Source organism: Aquila chrysaetos, chromosome 6, assembly GCF_900496995.4.
Source record: "Aquila chrysaetos chrysaetos chromosome 6, bAquChr1.4, whole genome shotgun sequence".
In the NCBI taxonomy this organism is placed as follows: Eukaryota; Metazoa; Chordata; class Aves; order Accipitriformes; family Accipitridae; genus Aquila; species Aquila chrysaetos.
The window spans coordinates 10,817,895-10,833,963 of record NC_044009.1 but is presented as its reverse complement, the minus strand read 5'-3'; the positions used below and the strand labels follow the sequence as shown (position 1 = coordinate 10,833,963).

Genomic DNA, 16,069 nt, shown 5'->3' with positions numbered 1-16,069 from the left:
CTAAAGCATCCTTTATGGTAACTGCTAACATTTTGATCACAGGGAAATATGATAATTGGTCACCCTGGAGTCCACACAATCAGGAATAATAGCAAATATCTCTGTAAGGCTTGTTTGCTACAGGCTTTAAACAGCTCCTTTGATGTACAACGACACTGCAAGGGAGGGAAGGGCTCAGAACATCAGTGCAGAAATGGGCAAAGAATGTCCAGGGAGGCTAAGGGCTTTGCTTGGGTCATGTAGGAAGTGCAGGAGAGCTGGGAACTGAGCTGTGTTCCCCCAGGCCTTACAGTTATGCCTTTGTGTCCTATTGCCATGCCAATACCCAATCCCGTCTCCATCCTCATCTCCATCTCCCATCCCCAACCCCAACCACATCCCCATCCTCATCCCCATCCCCATCCCCATCCCCATCCTCATCCCTATCCCCATCCCCATCCCAATCCCCATCCTCATCCCCATCCCAATCCCCATCCCAGGCACTTTCTGTTTCTTTTCCATATGAGACACAGCAGCCCATCCAGGCTCTCCATCTCCAGCTTTGTGCCAAGTAACGCCGATTTTAGAATTCACACAAAAGTGCTTCAGAGCCCGTCTGCAAGGGTGAGCTCAGCCACAGCTGCACATCGATCTCCTCATGCCATGACTAACCTCACCACCGCACCAGGCACGTCCCGCTTTCCCTTTCAGAGTCCGTTGGTTTCTGTGACGTACTCAAAGCTATTTTCTGTAGCTGGTGCTTCACTTTTCCTACCGGTAGAAAGTGTTTCCTGATGTCTGACCAAAATCCTTCCTGCTGTAATTTAAACCTGCTCATTCTTGTCATAGTTGGTCAGCTGAATATTTTTGCTGGCGATTCCAGCAGCTCCCGGCGAGCCTCGTGCTCCCCCCCATCCCGATAGCAGTGCGCCTCTGTTGAGTTCAGCCTGCGGCTTTCCCAGGGAACACGCATTCTCTAGGAGGGCAAACCAAAGGCAAGGCTGTGTAAATCAATCATTTTTTTTAATAGCCTGAGGCCGGTTTGCTAGCCTTTGGATTGCAGGATGCTCCTGCACATTGCTCGCCGGTGCCGTGGGAGTAGGACAGGTTCGCCTGGGCTGGTTCCGGCGAGACGGCTGGTGGTGTGGGAGCGTTTAAAAGTCACCTGGGTCTGTCTCCGCCGTGCAACAGCCGCAGCTGCTCGCCCGCAGCGCAGGCATGCCTCGCCGTGACTCACAAGCTATTAAAAGCCACATTTCCCCCTACATTGCTCTACCTAAAGATATAGATAGGCGCCCAGCGAGAACTGTAAAGGCACTTAGGCTCGTTAGTTAGATCTCACTGGAAGTTAAGCGCCAAATTCACCTGCCTGTTAGAAATGAAATGCCTTTTGAAATCGAGCCTTGGGCACTTCTGAACTCCTTAACCAAGCTGGAAACCCCAGGTCACCCAAGACAGAGGTCAGCGAAGCAGAGCTGCATGCACGTTCCTGTCCCCATTTCTGCATGTGGCAAAGCCTACAAGCCTGGGGAAGCAGGGAAGGCACACACAGGAGAAATCCTAGTGAAATTCTGCACAAAGAGCCAATGTTATTGCCCACTTGTTGCACCCCTGCACATATATTTTGAGGGGAACTTCTCCAGACTGTCAGAAGCACTGCAGGAAAGAAAAAAAACCACAACCCTGAAAGGGTCCCAAATTTATCTGTTTCTTTTTTTGTCTGCAAAACTCTCTGCAGAGCTCAAGAAGAAATGTCAAAGATAGGGCAGGAAGGTGTGACGGAGTGTTATCTGCCCAGGGTGTTGTTGGCCTGCACGCATGTGTGTGAGCATGCACACGCACGTGTGCTCTCCTTTGGCTTCCTGAGACAAAGCAGAGTTTGCATTTGCTATTCAAAGGCCATTTAAAATACAGGATTGTTGAGCTGCTTCTTTTGTCCCCCCCCCCCCCCCCCCAAGAAATTTAAAACCAGTTTGAGACCACTTTATCTGGTAGGTGATGGGATAATTGGAAATGCCTTGGTATAGCTGACATGTCCAAAGATACACAGAGGAGCAGCATGAACGTCTCAGAGACACACATGAACTTAATAAACGTTAGGGACAAATCTAATAACCGCTTTGCCATCTCAACAGGTCTTTAGCTGATATAAGTGAACTAACATTTTTCCCAGTGTTTTTTGCTGTTATTTAACCCTGTGAGAGAGCAGGATCTGCAACCACCTGTAAAACACCCATGGTCTGACATTTCCTGAATCAGCAGCACATCTGCCCAAGGTCTCCTTGGCAAACCTTGTCAGCTGCCTCTGGAAAAGCTCAGATGTTGCCGGCTGCAGGTCAGCCAGCAAATACTTCCTCTCTGGCTTATGTGCCCACAGGCAGGAAGAACACTATTTGTGGCAATCTCCCACCTTTTCTGTTAAAAATAAAGTTTGAAAGCAGTTCAGAGCTTCCTGGCAAATGATAGGAAGAGTGATGGCACCAAGTATTTACAAAGAAGCAGGCAATGTCATTCTGGTGCTTCACTCCTTTTTCCATTTCCCCTCACATTTGGTGGTCTAGAGAGCCTTCAAGGTTCATATCCAGCATCAGGGTGCAATGACCCCACGGCAGAGGACCCCCTCACTTCAAGTGTGAACCAGGAGAGGTGCAGCTATCAGAAAACCCAGCAGAAAAATGTGTAACTTGAAGCAGAACCGATGGCAGCAGCTGGTGGGAAGCTGGAGAGATACGGTCACCCTCCGACAGATGCAGATGTCTAGCAAGCTTGCCCCGCATGGGCTAAGAAGAGCACCCGTGAACTTGCAGTGATATCCAAACTTGCTCCATTCTGCAGGAAAGCTGCATGGTTTCCAAGGTGGTCTCAGGTGACAGCAGAGACCAAAGAGCAAACCTCCTCCTGCATACATGCAGCCATGCAGGAGATCTCCTCCCACCTGGGGGGGGCTGCAGCCCCATGCTCAGGCACATCCCACGCTCCTCTGCTTGACACCTCCCCATCAGAGAGGTCACATCAGGTGCATTAGGCTAAACCCTTGCTCTAGAAAAAGCATGCCCACACGGGCATTTATTCTGGACTAGGCATAATAAAAGCAATGCCAGTTAAATTTCCTCATGCACAAGCAGGTTTACCTGCCCTTTGGCCTCTGATATAGCTTGCATTTTATGGTAAAGCTTTTAAAAACAGTTGCATAACCTTATGCACAGGCTATCGCTTTGCCTGGGGATGGTGTGACTGATTATCTGTACAAAGGCTGCGGAAAATTCCTTGATGGGGCTGCGAAGAGAAGGCGGCTGGCTGAAGAGGCAGGCAGCCTTTCCCACCACTGATGCCCATCAGCCCCACAGCTTGTCCCAAGCACCTCTCCACAACAGATTTATTGTGGTCATCAGCAGCGGTATTTTGGCCAGGAAGGACCTCCGGAGGTCTCTAGTCTAACCTGTGGTCAATGCAGGCAGCGCAATGGTGAGCTGAGCTTGTTGCAGGTGTGCTCTGTCCCAGGTGGGCACCATGCAATAGGCGACGTGTGCTGCTGGTCCTGAGATGAGGCTGGAAACCCTTCATTCTCCTAAAAAATGGGTTTGTGGAGGTCATCAGCTACAGCACAAGGGCTGGCGGGGGCAGGCGGCACTGGAAGCTGCTTTCTAAAGATAATAGAAAGAAATGATGGGATGCTTCAGCAGAGGGACGAGTAACAGATCGCGCGTGGGGAGGTCCTGCCCGATCCCTGCCTGCATTCCCCATGGATGGTAGGGAAGAGGCAAAGCCCAGTGTGGAGAAATCCAAGCAGCCGGAGGGGTCTGCTGGTGAAAGCAGCACTGCAGCTCTGCAGCGAGCCGGCAGCGAGGTTGGCCCCGGCGAGGACGAGCCACCTCGGCAGGAAAGCACATCCGCTGCTCGGCATCGGGAGTGAGTCACCGCGCCAAGCGTGAAAAGGAGTTTAACACGTGAAGACAGACGGCCTCCCTTCCCCCCTGCAGCTTCAGCAGAGAAAAAAATTAATCTGCCCTTTTCCAGGAAAGTGCTTTGCAACCTGATTGCTCTCGTATCTGTTTATTAAACAAAGGTTTCAGGAGGAAATTCCTTGCTGCAGTGACAGACCGCGTTTCCAAGGTTATCCCAGAGCACAAAGCAAGACGACAGTCATTTTTCACCCCTGTAATTAGAGAAAGCATGTCAGTAGATTAACATTAAGCAACATTTACATATAGTAATATGGTTAAGAGATGGTGCTCCTAACCAAATTAAAGACCGCCTTGCTCATACACCCTTGCAGCAGGCAGAACTGTGTTCACAGCACTGTTCCCAGGGGATTTAAATACCCAATCCAAAGTCTATCCAAACCCAGCTGTAAGATGCCTGTTGACTGCAACGAGCTTTCTGTCATCGGGCTTCTGGAGTTTGCTTTCCCTGTTGCTCATTGCATCTCAGGGCATCTTCCCAGAGGTAGATTTAGGAACAACAGCCCTCCACCACTCAGGTTTCCTCGGGTTTGCTCACCACTGAAAGCAGCACAGTGCAAATCCCAGACCCGGATGCCTGGCAGGGCTTGGGCGTGGGGCAGACACAAAGTGTTTCCAGGTTCTCCTAACTTCCTTTGCTGAAATGCTCCATCTTCAACACCCACCCCCCCCCCAAAAAAAACCCTTAGCCCAGCCACTCCCAGCTCCTCTGCAGCCATTTTCAAGGTTCCCAGACTTAACTGTTGAAGGCTGCAGACACATTTATTATCTTTTTGCAGTGCCATCTGGCATTTGTGTATCAGAAGAAGATTACATATATGTCAAACAGGGGGAAAAATATCTTTTCCTGTAACAGTTGTAGAAGCAAGGGGAGAAAAAAATATAAAAAAATTAAATCCTGTGGACCATATGGAAGGTTTTTTCTTAAGCAATCCATCTTGAGCAATTAGGAAGTGTCACAGCCAATATGCAGATCCTGGGCTTGCTGCGAGTGCTGGGACAGGAGCAGGGTGGCAGGTCAGGCTACCTGAGACGCTAATAGTGCCACTGCCTGGGAACATGAAATGCCCCCCTCCCCTCTCCCAAAACGGGGCAAGAAAAGAAAAAAGAAGAGAGGCAACAAAGCAAGACAGCTTGCAGCATGCTAAGTGAATCAGAGCAATGGCCTTTCTTTGCCTTTCGGGGTTTTATCATCGCACGTCTTGCGAAAGCAATAGGTGTGAACCCGCCGTGGAGCCTCGCCAGGTTTTCAGTGCTTGCTCTGTGCCTCCCGATGCCGGGGATAGTGGAAAATTACTGGCTTCTCCTCCCAGCACCACCACACAAGCAAGCTTTGGCAGGGTGAAGGAATCAACCGCTGGCATGACCCAGGAAACACCGAACAGAGACAGCATTGCCACCGCATCCTATAGAGAAGGAGCTGGTGAGCGTGGTGTGCTCACAGTGCCCTCTTCTCGATGGGGTGAGCACTGTATCTGCCTGCTTGGCAAGGTGGCTGCATGGTTGCAACCTCACCCTATGCTGGATGGCCAAGAGCAACCCCTGCAACCCACCGGCTGCACCCTCCGCCTGGTGACTGCAACCAATGGTATATCACAGGGAGGAGAAGCACAGTGTTGACCAGGGAAAAGTCTTGGGTGGAGGGTGGAAACGGCAACTGGGGATGTGTAGGTCCTCCTTTCCCACCCCATGGCTTGCACTCACCCTTGTGCTGGGCTCCAGCGTACGGGAGCAGCTGCAGCAGCCAGCCCCCATCAGGAAGACGGGCAGTGGCCGCCAGCCTGGTGGCTGGTGTGGGAAAGGAGCTCCCCCCGCACCCTGGCAAAGCAAACAGGCTCACACCAGCACCACACAGGCAGCCTGGCCCCATCCTGCTGGGTGGCTGGAAAACAAAAGAAATACCACAAAGTCAAACAGCATCACTGCCCAGGGCAAAGCCATTTTCCCCCACTCCTCTCGGGAAAGGCGTGCTCGTCCATTCCTCCATTTCTTACCCCTTTGACCATTTTTGCTCCTCTTATGCAAACTATCAGTGAGTGAGAGGACCAGAGGTCCTCTGTGAATCAGTTTAGCCCAGTATTTATTTTTCTTCCAGCCCCAAAAACTTCCCCTGGGTTTTACCAGTGTCAACCTAAGACGTTCCCCCTCCTTGCCCCCAGCCTCTGCTGAGTCACGCTAGCCCAGGCAGATGTTTGCTGATGTGGCAAAGGGGAGGGAGACAGACCCCGGCTGCTCTCTATCCTTCCTCCCGTGAAAGTTTATGCCATGAAGTTATTTTTACCAGGAAATCCAGCTGTGGTCATCCCCTTTCTGGCAGCTACCCAGCCCTGAGGATGAGGAGCACCGATAACCCGCTGCTCTGCCACCACCACGCGCCCTGCTGACCTCCCTGCCCCTCCAGCATCCCCCACATCAGCAACAGTTGCAAAATGTCCTGTGGTGCGGGGCTGTGCCAGCAGCGAGGCAGCAGGACCCTGCGGCTGCCACCAGCACCCCTCTCCCTCCCCGGCCCGCGATTTCCCGTGCAAACACCCGCAATGCCATTTCTGTGCTGGGCCATGTGCCACTCATAACAGACAGCGGGCCTGAGTCACCAATAATGTTCCATTAAGGCTTGACTGTATCACCCCGGATTTTGGGGAGGGAAGCATGAGGGAGGGATGGAAAGTGGCCAAGGGGCAGAGAGGCAGCTGAACATCACCAGGATAATTTAAAGGACTGGGAGTTTTAAACTGAGGAGGAAGCACAGTGGAAGCACATCATGCAGGAAAGGCTTCACCTAACAAATATGGCCCTGACAGCCCCCTGTCCCCTCCAGCAAGGGCCATGAGTGAGACGGGGCAGCAGGGAGGGATGTCCAGGAGACAGCGGTGCTTCAAACATAGCCGAGACAGCAAGTGTGAGCACCCTCGTGATGCTCCAGACCCCGGCCTTCTCTGCTTTGCCCCAAAAACTTGGTGAAAGTGACAGTAGCCACCCGCACTGAAGGGTAGCCCCATGCCAGTGCACTATTGCCCCTGTACTTAAAATGACACAGAAGTCAGTCAGATGGGGGAAAAATTTCCATCGGTGCCTTTTCATTGTAAAAATCCTTTTTAAAATGAAGAATAATCATAAAAGTCTTTCCCACCAGTGACAGAAAGCAATTCTTTACTCAGACCTGCTTAGCCCATGGTCCTGTCTAACAGCAACAGCTCTAGCAGCATCTCTGCCAGTTATGGTCTATAACAGGGGTGTACATTTAGGGAAAGACCATGAGGACCAGACGAATACACAGTGATACTTTCCCAAGTAGATTTGCCTGTGCTTTAGGTCATTTGTGCTTCCTCCAGCTTGAATGACTTGTGCAATTGTTTTCCATGAGAGGTCTGCTCCAGTTACTGCTTCTGAGCCACCACTGCCACGCAGCTGGGACTCCAGCAGTTCAATTACACACAATGCAGGAAAATGCTTCCACACAACTTACCTGCACTGCTGATACCTCAGCCTGCTGGTTTTGTCCTGCTACTGAGCCAAGGATGGCTGTGGTCCACCCTGCTCCAAGTGTAAGAAGAGCCTTGCTGTGCATCACACCCCTGGGGGCACCACATTAAAATTGCTCCCTGCAGGTCTGTGGCAGAGGAAGCAGAACTGCCAGGTTTGCTTAGTAACGTTGATAAGAGGCTCTCAAAAATAACTGTTGTTAGAAAATTCACTCAACATGTGTCCCAGGAGAAACGTTTCTGAGGTTGCTTGTGGCTTGCTTGCTCAGGCTTCCTCGTTCTTCCCAAGGATGCGCCTGGAGACTGCTCCAGGCTCCAACCCCCCCCCTCTTCAGGGTCATATTGAAAGCTCTTACTCTTGAGAACAGGACACTTCGCCCTGCCTTGACCTCTCTGCAGAAGCTGATGTGCACCCCAGCACTGTGGAGCATCCCCAAACTCATTCATTCCTTTCTTTGGCTGCCACCGTGAATGTTTCCAATGTTTCCCATCCCCAGTTTGCTCTGGCAGCCGGAGACCTGCCCAGCAGTGAGCTCCCTGCCCTTCTGCAACCAGTTTCTCCTTTTCTCACCTTGCCCCTTCGTTAGAAAAGCCCTCTCCTCTGTAAAGTCCCACCTGGCTTCTCCTCTCCCCTGCTCAAGCTCATCAGGAGCTCCTCCATCTTTGCAGGTTTGGGCAGAAGGTCAACCCCCCCCAGCATCCTTGCTCTGCATTGGGGGAAAGCCCTGTCCTGCACACCCAGCTCTATGCAGGCTGCAGAAAATTGGGAAAAATCAGCATTGCCTACTCCCTGGTAAGAGCAGTTCAGCTGCCATACCTTTCACAACAGAGTTTTGCCAAGCGGACACACTGGCACCACACTCCTGCCCATTCACCGCAGGATGCTTCAGGCAGCATAAAATTAAAGCTAGTCACCAACATAACAATTACCTACATAAATACCTATATAGCCACACTGGAATTCATAACCTGCGTGCTGTCAGTTATTAAAACCCAGGCCTGTGAGTCCCTGCCCTGCGGTGCTGCCAATCTGCAGAAAAATAAGGGGATGAGAAAAATAAAGAGGTGTAATAGGAGGCTGGATGTCAAAGCGGGAACATCTGAGCAGAAATGAGAGCTGGTAGTCTGCAAGGATCCCAGTTTTTTTATCTACTATCCATTTCTTTAGATTTTATTCCTGTTCTGGGAAAACTGGGAAAAAGTGTATGTGGGGTCAAATGAAACATTTTATTATGCTAAAACGGAAAGATTTCATCTCTGTCTCACCATTAGAATAATTTCCATTTCAAAACTAGGCTGTGATTTTTGAAATGAAAATTCAGACCATCCCATCCCCAAAGGCTAAAGTGGGATGTTTTGACAGACCTTTCTTTTTTTTTACCCCTAGGGCCCTTTTGCCTGAAATCAATATATTCTTGCAGCAAGCTTTACATTTGACAGGCAGCAACTTTTCACCAGCTAAGCATCCCCTTAAATCTTCATCAGTCAGGGGCTGAGCCGTGGACAAGCTGCAGAGGTATGTCCTTCTTCTCGAGGTCCCTCTGCCCTTGGATGCAGTTTACTCCATCCTTACTGGTTATTCCTTGAAGATGTCATCTGGCAATCCACACACGTGCCTCTCATTAGCACTTAATACATAGCAAGAGGAGATTATACCTATTTCTCCCATCCAAAATAATCTTCTAATGTTTGAAAATAAATTGCAGTAATATGTACCAGCAGGTGTTACCTCTTCAATGTTGTCTTGTTTGTAGCCAGTCACAAGACAACATTCTCATAACATCAGAGGTAAGCAGATGGCACTTATTAATTTACATTGCAAATATACTCTAATATGTACATTGAAAAGCCAGTTCTGTGGGAGGCAGCTTTACCTGGCTCACAGAGTACATCACAGACCAGACACTTCACCTGAGATCAGAAGCGGTGCTGGAAGAGCACTGTCCCATTGGCTTCACTCATGCTGAAAAAAACTGATTTTCCTAGCCCTGAAATAGTGCTTTTTTTTAATTTTTTTTTTTTAATTGTGTCTTTTGGTGCAAACTGTTTTGCACCAAAGCTGGTGAGCCAGGCGCATACAGCAGGACAGTGCCACAGAGCTGGGGCTCAGAGGACTCCCCTTGGAGCATTATTCTGGAACAGCACTCAGAAAGTGTGGAAAATTGGAAAACCAAACCAGGATGCTGTGCTCTTTTTCTGCAAGAAGAGATGCTGTGCATTAAATGCACACCTCCCATCCACCCAGGTGACTTCCAGGTGCAGAAAAGCTGCTGTCGCCGAGACTCACCATCCCTGAAACTAAGGTTAGATATTTTATCCTTGGCAGCACTAATCACTCTCTGTGAGACACATACATCTAGCACTCCATGTTAGAACTATATATATAGACACACGTATACACATGCAGGCAGGTACACATCGATACACATAACTCAGGCTCCCTCAAGCTTCCTAAGGTGGTGAAGTGCAGCATGGTCCCATCTCCTCCTATCTCCCTCCTCTGATTTCCCATGGAGGATCCATGCCTCAGGGGCAACATGTGCCATTTTTTATAGCGGCAGTAAAGGAGTTACACCAGAGGAACAAAGACATTTTGCACCCCCTTGGAGGCCTGTTTCCACAGGTGTCAATCAGTGCCCCAGGCACCAAACTGGAGAAAATTACACCCAAAGTTATTAGAGGCAGCAAGACTCCAGGCAGCATGAACACAGCATATGTCCAAAAGTAAACAGATTGCGTGAAACTTTTCCAACATGCTGAGGGGCCATCAGTGCCGAAATCGCTGTTCCTGAGATGTGGAGCTGATTGCAGGGAGAGGAATGTGTGGTGGGAAGGAGCTGCTGGCACTGTTTGTTCCCCTTGCTGTGGAGTGGTGTCAGCATTTGCAGCTCCACTGGTGGCTCTGTTGAAGCACATGCTGACCCACCACGCTGCAAGCAGAGATGCATGGACATGTGGAGATTGACATGCTTGCAAAGCATGCAAGGAATTTTCTTGGCCAGGCCACCCGGCAAATCCTGCTCCAGTAATGATTGGGGCTGGATGGAGAATTATCAATGCAGATGGACTTAGACTAAAATAGCTCTGTCCCGTCTCCCCTTCCCCCCTCCCCCACTCCTATCTTCTGCAAACTGACACAGTTGAAAATTGTCGAGTAGCTTTCTGGAAGAGGCACAAATAAATTCGCAGCAAAGGGAACCCAACATCACCAAGAAATCAAAGAGGTGTAACTTTTGGTTAAAGGCATCTCAGAGGTCCTGGGATAAGGGAGCAGCAGCCCAGCCTTCTTACTGCGGACACCATGGCTGCAAAACTCAGCCCAGCTCCAAAGGCTGCGGCAAGGGAGAAGGACAGTCCAAGGACTGCAGCGTAGCCTCCGACACAAAACCTGCCAAGAGCATCCAGCCTGTCCGGCAATCTCTCTCTGTGTTGACTAGTGCAGGAGCTGATCCCAAAATCCGGCTCCCACCCATCCTGTTTGAAGACCTTGCCACTCAGGTCCATACCTGGCTTCAGCCTGGGGAGGTCAGGGACCCGGTCTTCCACTATACCTCGCATGCTGCAGCTTGGCTTGCTGTCTTCTTGGCAGGACCTCATGGCAGGATCACGCCAGGCTGCGGGAGCCCACCACTTGAGGTGTCCACATCACACACACCCTGCTCCTGGACCCTCTTGACAGCTCATGGTGCAGACATGGGCTCAGGGCAGCCGCAAAGCGATGGCAAGGGCTCTGCCCTGCCTCATGGGTATCTAGCAGTGCTATGTACTGCAGATGCTGTGGGGTACACGGAAGTCATGCCACGGGAAGGGGAGAGGGTACTGGGGGAAGTGGGCCCTGGGGAGCTCTGAGTTGAACCCAGCGGGGAACAGCACAAGACAATAGATGCCTCTGTTCCAAAAATAGCTGGCAATGTGGATGCTTTCCAAGAAGGAACCCAAATCTGGAGAGTGCATGAGGCAGGCAGCAGCATGTTGGATGCCAGAGGAGCTGGACAGGCACATTTCAGAAAGCCAAACAAGCACGCCAACAAATAGGCAACGTGGCAGCCAGAGGCCTGAATGAGCAGGTGGTGAAACTGCATGTCTTGCTGAAAGACATGCTGGGCTTGGAAACTGATCGTGCAAGGCTGGCAGGGCAGCCTGCAGGCTGCCAGGGAGCCCGCCCAGCACCCTGCTTCTTCAGAGAGCCTCAAACATGCTCCTTTCCCCCACGGCAGGACAGACTGGTCCCACCACGACCACCTTGGTGTGCTCCACTCCTCTCCCCACCGGCCTTTGATGGGTTCCTGCAGCGCTTCCAAAAGGGAGGGATGTGCAATGGTCCCACTCCCATAGTTGAGCCTCTTATCTATTTCCCAGGCACCGAACCAGGAGCGGTGCCAGATGGCAGGGTGGCCTCGTACCTGGCAGGGCGTGGATAGCTTATGGAGCTGCTGCTTATCTTCCGTGGGCTCAAGGCTTGAAGCTGCACAGCTCCCATGTTTGAAACAGCATCTTCCCCTTGCCGCTGCAGAGCAGTGCCAGAACTGGGGCTGCAACATGCCCTCATGGCTTGCATCCCACGACACCAGGCTCAGTGGGAGACCAAGGAATAGATGGAGCAGAAGTGCCAGATGCCATCACTGTGTCTGATTCTCTCCAGACACATTGGACTGATATTCCAAAACAGGAGCAACAAGAGCATCCCAGCCGCCTTACACTGTCACCATGCCTTGAGAGGCTGCTTCTTCCCCTCCCCATACTGGCTCCCATTCTCTCCATTTCCACCACTGGGTGTTCACTGGGTGTTTGGCCACAACCTCCAGCTCGTACCTGTGACGCTAGGGACTTCCTGACAGTCACCTGCCGAGCACTGGCAATGCCCAGCCAAAGCCAGGTAGGTCAGCACAGTGAAAGTGTTGCTTCTAGCCCATGTCACCTGTGTTCAGCAATTGCTGTGACCTCCAAGGGAAAAAAAAAACAACGTCAGGAAGCTGTGTTAAAAAGCAGAGAAGTAAGACTTAAAAGATTCAGAAGTAAGACTTGGGTTCATGTGCATTTTGAAAGTTTTCTGCTGTTTCAGCCTGCATGGGTCCCAGCTGCAGAGTCTGTCCTGCAAGCAGAGGAACAGAAGTGCTCTTGCTTGCTCCTTTCTTTCGGACAAATCCATGGATGGAGATGGCTCAGCAAATATTGCAGAGTTTGGGGTGAACATGCAATCTTCTGCAGCACGACATGCACAACGCAGTCTGCCACCCTACAGTACAAGTGGGACAATCCCTAGTGCTGCTGGGTTGCTGTTGGAGAGATTGTGCAGATCTAGTTTTTTTCCCTGAGTTCACAGGACAGATGCAGCCATGTGAGCAGCTTCCTGTTGATGCAGATGCTCTGGCTCTTTACTGAAGTTGTTCTCCAACAAATATTGTTAAAGCCTGTTCAAAATCTACGTGCAAAATTAAAGTGCCTGGGCATCGTGGCATAACATCAACCCTGCATGATTTAAAAACCACATGCCATCAGATCCGAGCAAGGCGAGCCCGAGATCTGGTGCAGCATGTGCCTGCTGTCCCCTCTCTGCTGCAGCCACCCTGGTGCCCATGGCGAGAGCTGGATCTGCAGGACCAGAACGATGGGAGAACATCATCCATGCTTGCAGAGTCTGCACTCAGGAGAGGAAATTCCCTCCAGTTGCCAGTTCTGGGTGATAAGACAATCTCCCTCCATCTCTTATTGCTACTTGCTCCACCCCTTCATTCTTTTTTTTTTCTGGTTGCACCCAAAAGCCTGCACTCCCCAGAGTTTTGTACCCTGCTCTGTGTTCTCCCCTGATTACACTGCGTCACATTGACGTCAGGGAGGCAGCAAGGGCACACTAATGGGGCTTCTTTCATAACCTGCCTGCCCTGGGGGCACTCATTAAAAGTTGGGGCTGCGTGATACACAGGTAACGGCATTGGAGACTGATTGCGAGCAGTCCTGAGGGAACCCACACTGGTTTTTCCGCACAGCCTCCCTGCCAAACCAGGAACAGAGCAAACACACTGAGAACGGAGGCTGGCAAAGGGCAGGTACCTGTCTTGGCTGGCGGGGCTCAGGGTGCTTGCACAAGGCAGTTTGTAGCAGTGATTTCTTCGTGCATTGCTGAGCTGGCAGCACCCATACAGGGGGAATCAATTCTAGAAAGTGAAAAAAAAAAAAAAATAGTTTAAAACTCAAGTTGTTGCAGACTTTGGAGCTTGGCATGGCCATTTTTGCAGGGTCAGGATTTTTTTGGTGTTGTCATGATCAAGTGAGGTCATGGGAGATGACAGCTTCTGTGGTCAACGGACCACATCATGGTCTGGGTTTCATTTGGATGGACTGTAACAGAAATTCCCCATGAGAGGTTACGGGCTGCCAGGAAGGGGCATGCAAAAAGCTGGAGGGTGGGGACAGGGCTATCCATCCAGAACTGTGGGGCAGATCCTCGCTCCCAAGCTCAGGGGGGGTTGCTCCAGGGTCTGCACAGGACCCTCTGCATCCATCCTGGGACAAAAGATCGGGGGTCTGGCCACAAGCCTCTGGCTTGGGCAGTACTTCTTATTTATCCATACCGGTCTGGCAGCTCAGTGCTCGGCTGTGGGTATTCACACCAAGCATCAGCCCTGTCAGGAGCACTATCCTGTGCTCTCAGGTTGGACATGGCCCCATGGCAGTGAGGGGGACGGGTTTTCAATTTTTCCATTTCCCTTTTGCTCGAGTGTCTTCTGAAAAAAAAAAAAATCAATAAAAAAATCTTTAAGAGTTCCCCAGCCCTGCCTCCTTCTCCTTCATGCCTGCTCCTCACCGGAAAACAAGAAGGATTACCTCAGCTGCTGGATTTCTTTTGCTCAAGGAGGGTTGTTTGCAGTAACTCATGGCATGGCTATATGTTAAATGCTGGCCCAGCCTGGGTTTCAAAGAGCCTGGGTTTTGGGAAGAGGGCATAAATTTGGGCCACAACCCTAATTTTCAGACTTTGATCTCTTCTTCCCGCGTAATGAAAATCCATTTCTTGTCTTTGGGGAGTCTATTGTACACAGAAGAGACCGGCATGGTTTGCATATGGAAAAGAATTACTATGAGTTGCTTTTTAAAACATTTTTTATTGATGTGCTCCCGGTCTCCTGTTTGCTGGTGGGTAATTAAGTCAATTAACAAGCATCTGTTTATTTATTTCCCTCATTTATGGATGTAAGCAGTTTGGGTAGCAGTTTGTAACAAGGGCCTGCTGTAACTTGCCTGCCGATACATGAATATTCAGGCAATCGCTTGCCTCTATCTATGGGGACCTGCCTCCTCCGCCTCGGGGAAGCTGGGCACAAGCTCCAGAGTGGGCAGCGACAGGGCAGACTGTGCTGGCATGGGGCTGGGATCCTGCCCTGGTAGCATTCGGGAGCATGGCAGCAGCATGGTCTGCAGAAGATGGAGCACCGCTGCTGCTGGCTCCCTGCTGCATTAGGGCCCGTCCTGCAGACAATGCCTGCATTTGGTATTTTTCCTGGGTATAGGCACCCATAAAATAAGTTCCCTCCTGATCTGCATTTTGGCAAAGCCCCTCAGACACTCTTGAAGCCCTGTTGGGCTTTTGTGTCCCTCCCGCAGACCAAGGCTTCAGCATCCTTTGAAAAACCAGGCTTTGGGTACCATGCTTGCAGGAAAGCCTGCAGAGGCTGGAAACCAGCGCCCACCTCCCCTCTGCCCGCAGAAGGATGGCCTGACATCACCCCAGCACACCCATCAATGGCCTAACACATCACCACAGCCACGGCACCCCTCTCCTCCCCAAACCCATGCACTGTGCTCTTCCCGGGTGGCTGGGAGAGGAAGCACCACCAGGCAAGCAGCGGCTCCCTGGGAATTCGTCATCAATGGGTTCATGTGGGGCATCCGGGTGCATCTCTGACAAGCCCACCAACCCTCCTGGGCAGCTGGGCTGGTCCTGACCTTCTGGTGGAGGTTTCTCCCTGGAGCACTGTGGGGTCACCAGTGCATGCCAGGCACCGCTCTCCCCAGCTCCCTTGCAAAACAAGCTCCGTACGCCCAGAGCCAAAGGCTACGAACCTGGCAAGCGACATTCCAGCGTGCAAGATTCTAGTGATGTCTTCAAAGAGTTATTTAATCACAGGGAACACAATTAAGGAGGCCTAGGAGCAAGAGAAAAGGGATTAGCAGTATCTGGGAAGAGCATTCATCACGGCAAGCAGTTTGCAGGGGCACATCTGCTGCTGACTCCTCTCTTCCAGATGCACCGGTTTTATTGCCATGTCAGCAGGATGAATGTTTACTCCTTTTTAAAGCCGTCAGGCAACTCAGATGCCGAAACCGTGTAATGCTAAACATTCTTGTTTTCTAGAAGAGGGGGGAAATGATGCTTAGTTACAAGGGAATTGCCAGAGCAGATTAGACTGGCCTTGCATCTTCTGCTCCTGATGTGAGACGCCATCAGCAGCTCCAAAAGAGGCTGCAAGAAAGCCTGTGACTGGCAGTTGTGGGGCTACCTGTCTCCCTGCACACGTGCTTGGGAGAAGGGAGGGCAGGAGGCCTAACAACCCTTTCAAGATTCTTTGGGTTTGATAATTTAATTAGTTTAAACAAACAATTAGAGCTCAATTTAGCACTGTCTCATTGCAGCATCCACTGGATGGC

The 16,069-nt window shown here is 50.9% G+C and overlaps 1 long non-coding RNA gene across 2 annotated transcripts; it reads right to left on the bottom strand.

Annotated features, from left to right (window-relative positions):
- Nucleotides 1-4,016: 4,016 nt before the first annotated feature.
- Nucleotides 4,017-15,732, bottom strand: LOC115343398. Of its 2 annotated transcripts, none has more exons than XR_003924110.2 (3): nucleotides 15,485-15,732; nucleotides 13,475-13,578; nucleotides 4,017-4,135 (listed from the first exon to the last, which is right to left on the bottom strand). It is a non-coding gene; the product is annotated as an uncharacterized LOC115343398 (long non-coding RNA). The 2 variants fall into 2 exon arrangements; XR_003924111.2 differs by lacking the exon at nucleotides 4,017-4,135 and adding an exon at nucleotides 11,764-12,364.
- Nucleotides 15,733-16,069: the final 337 nt, after the last annotated feature.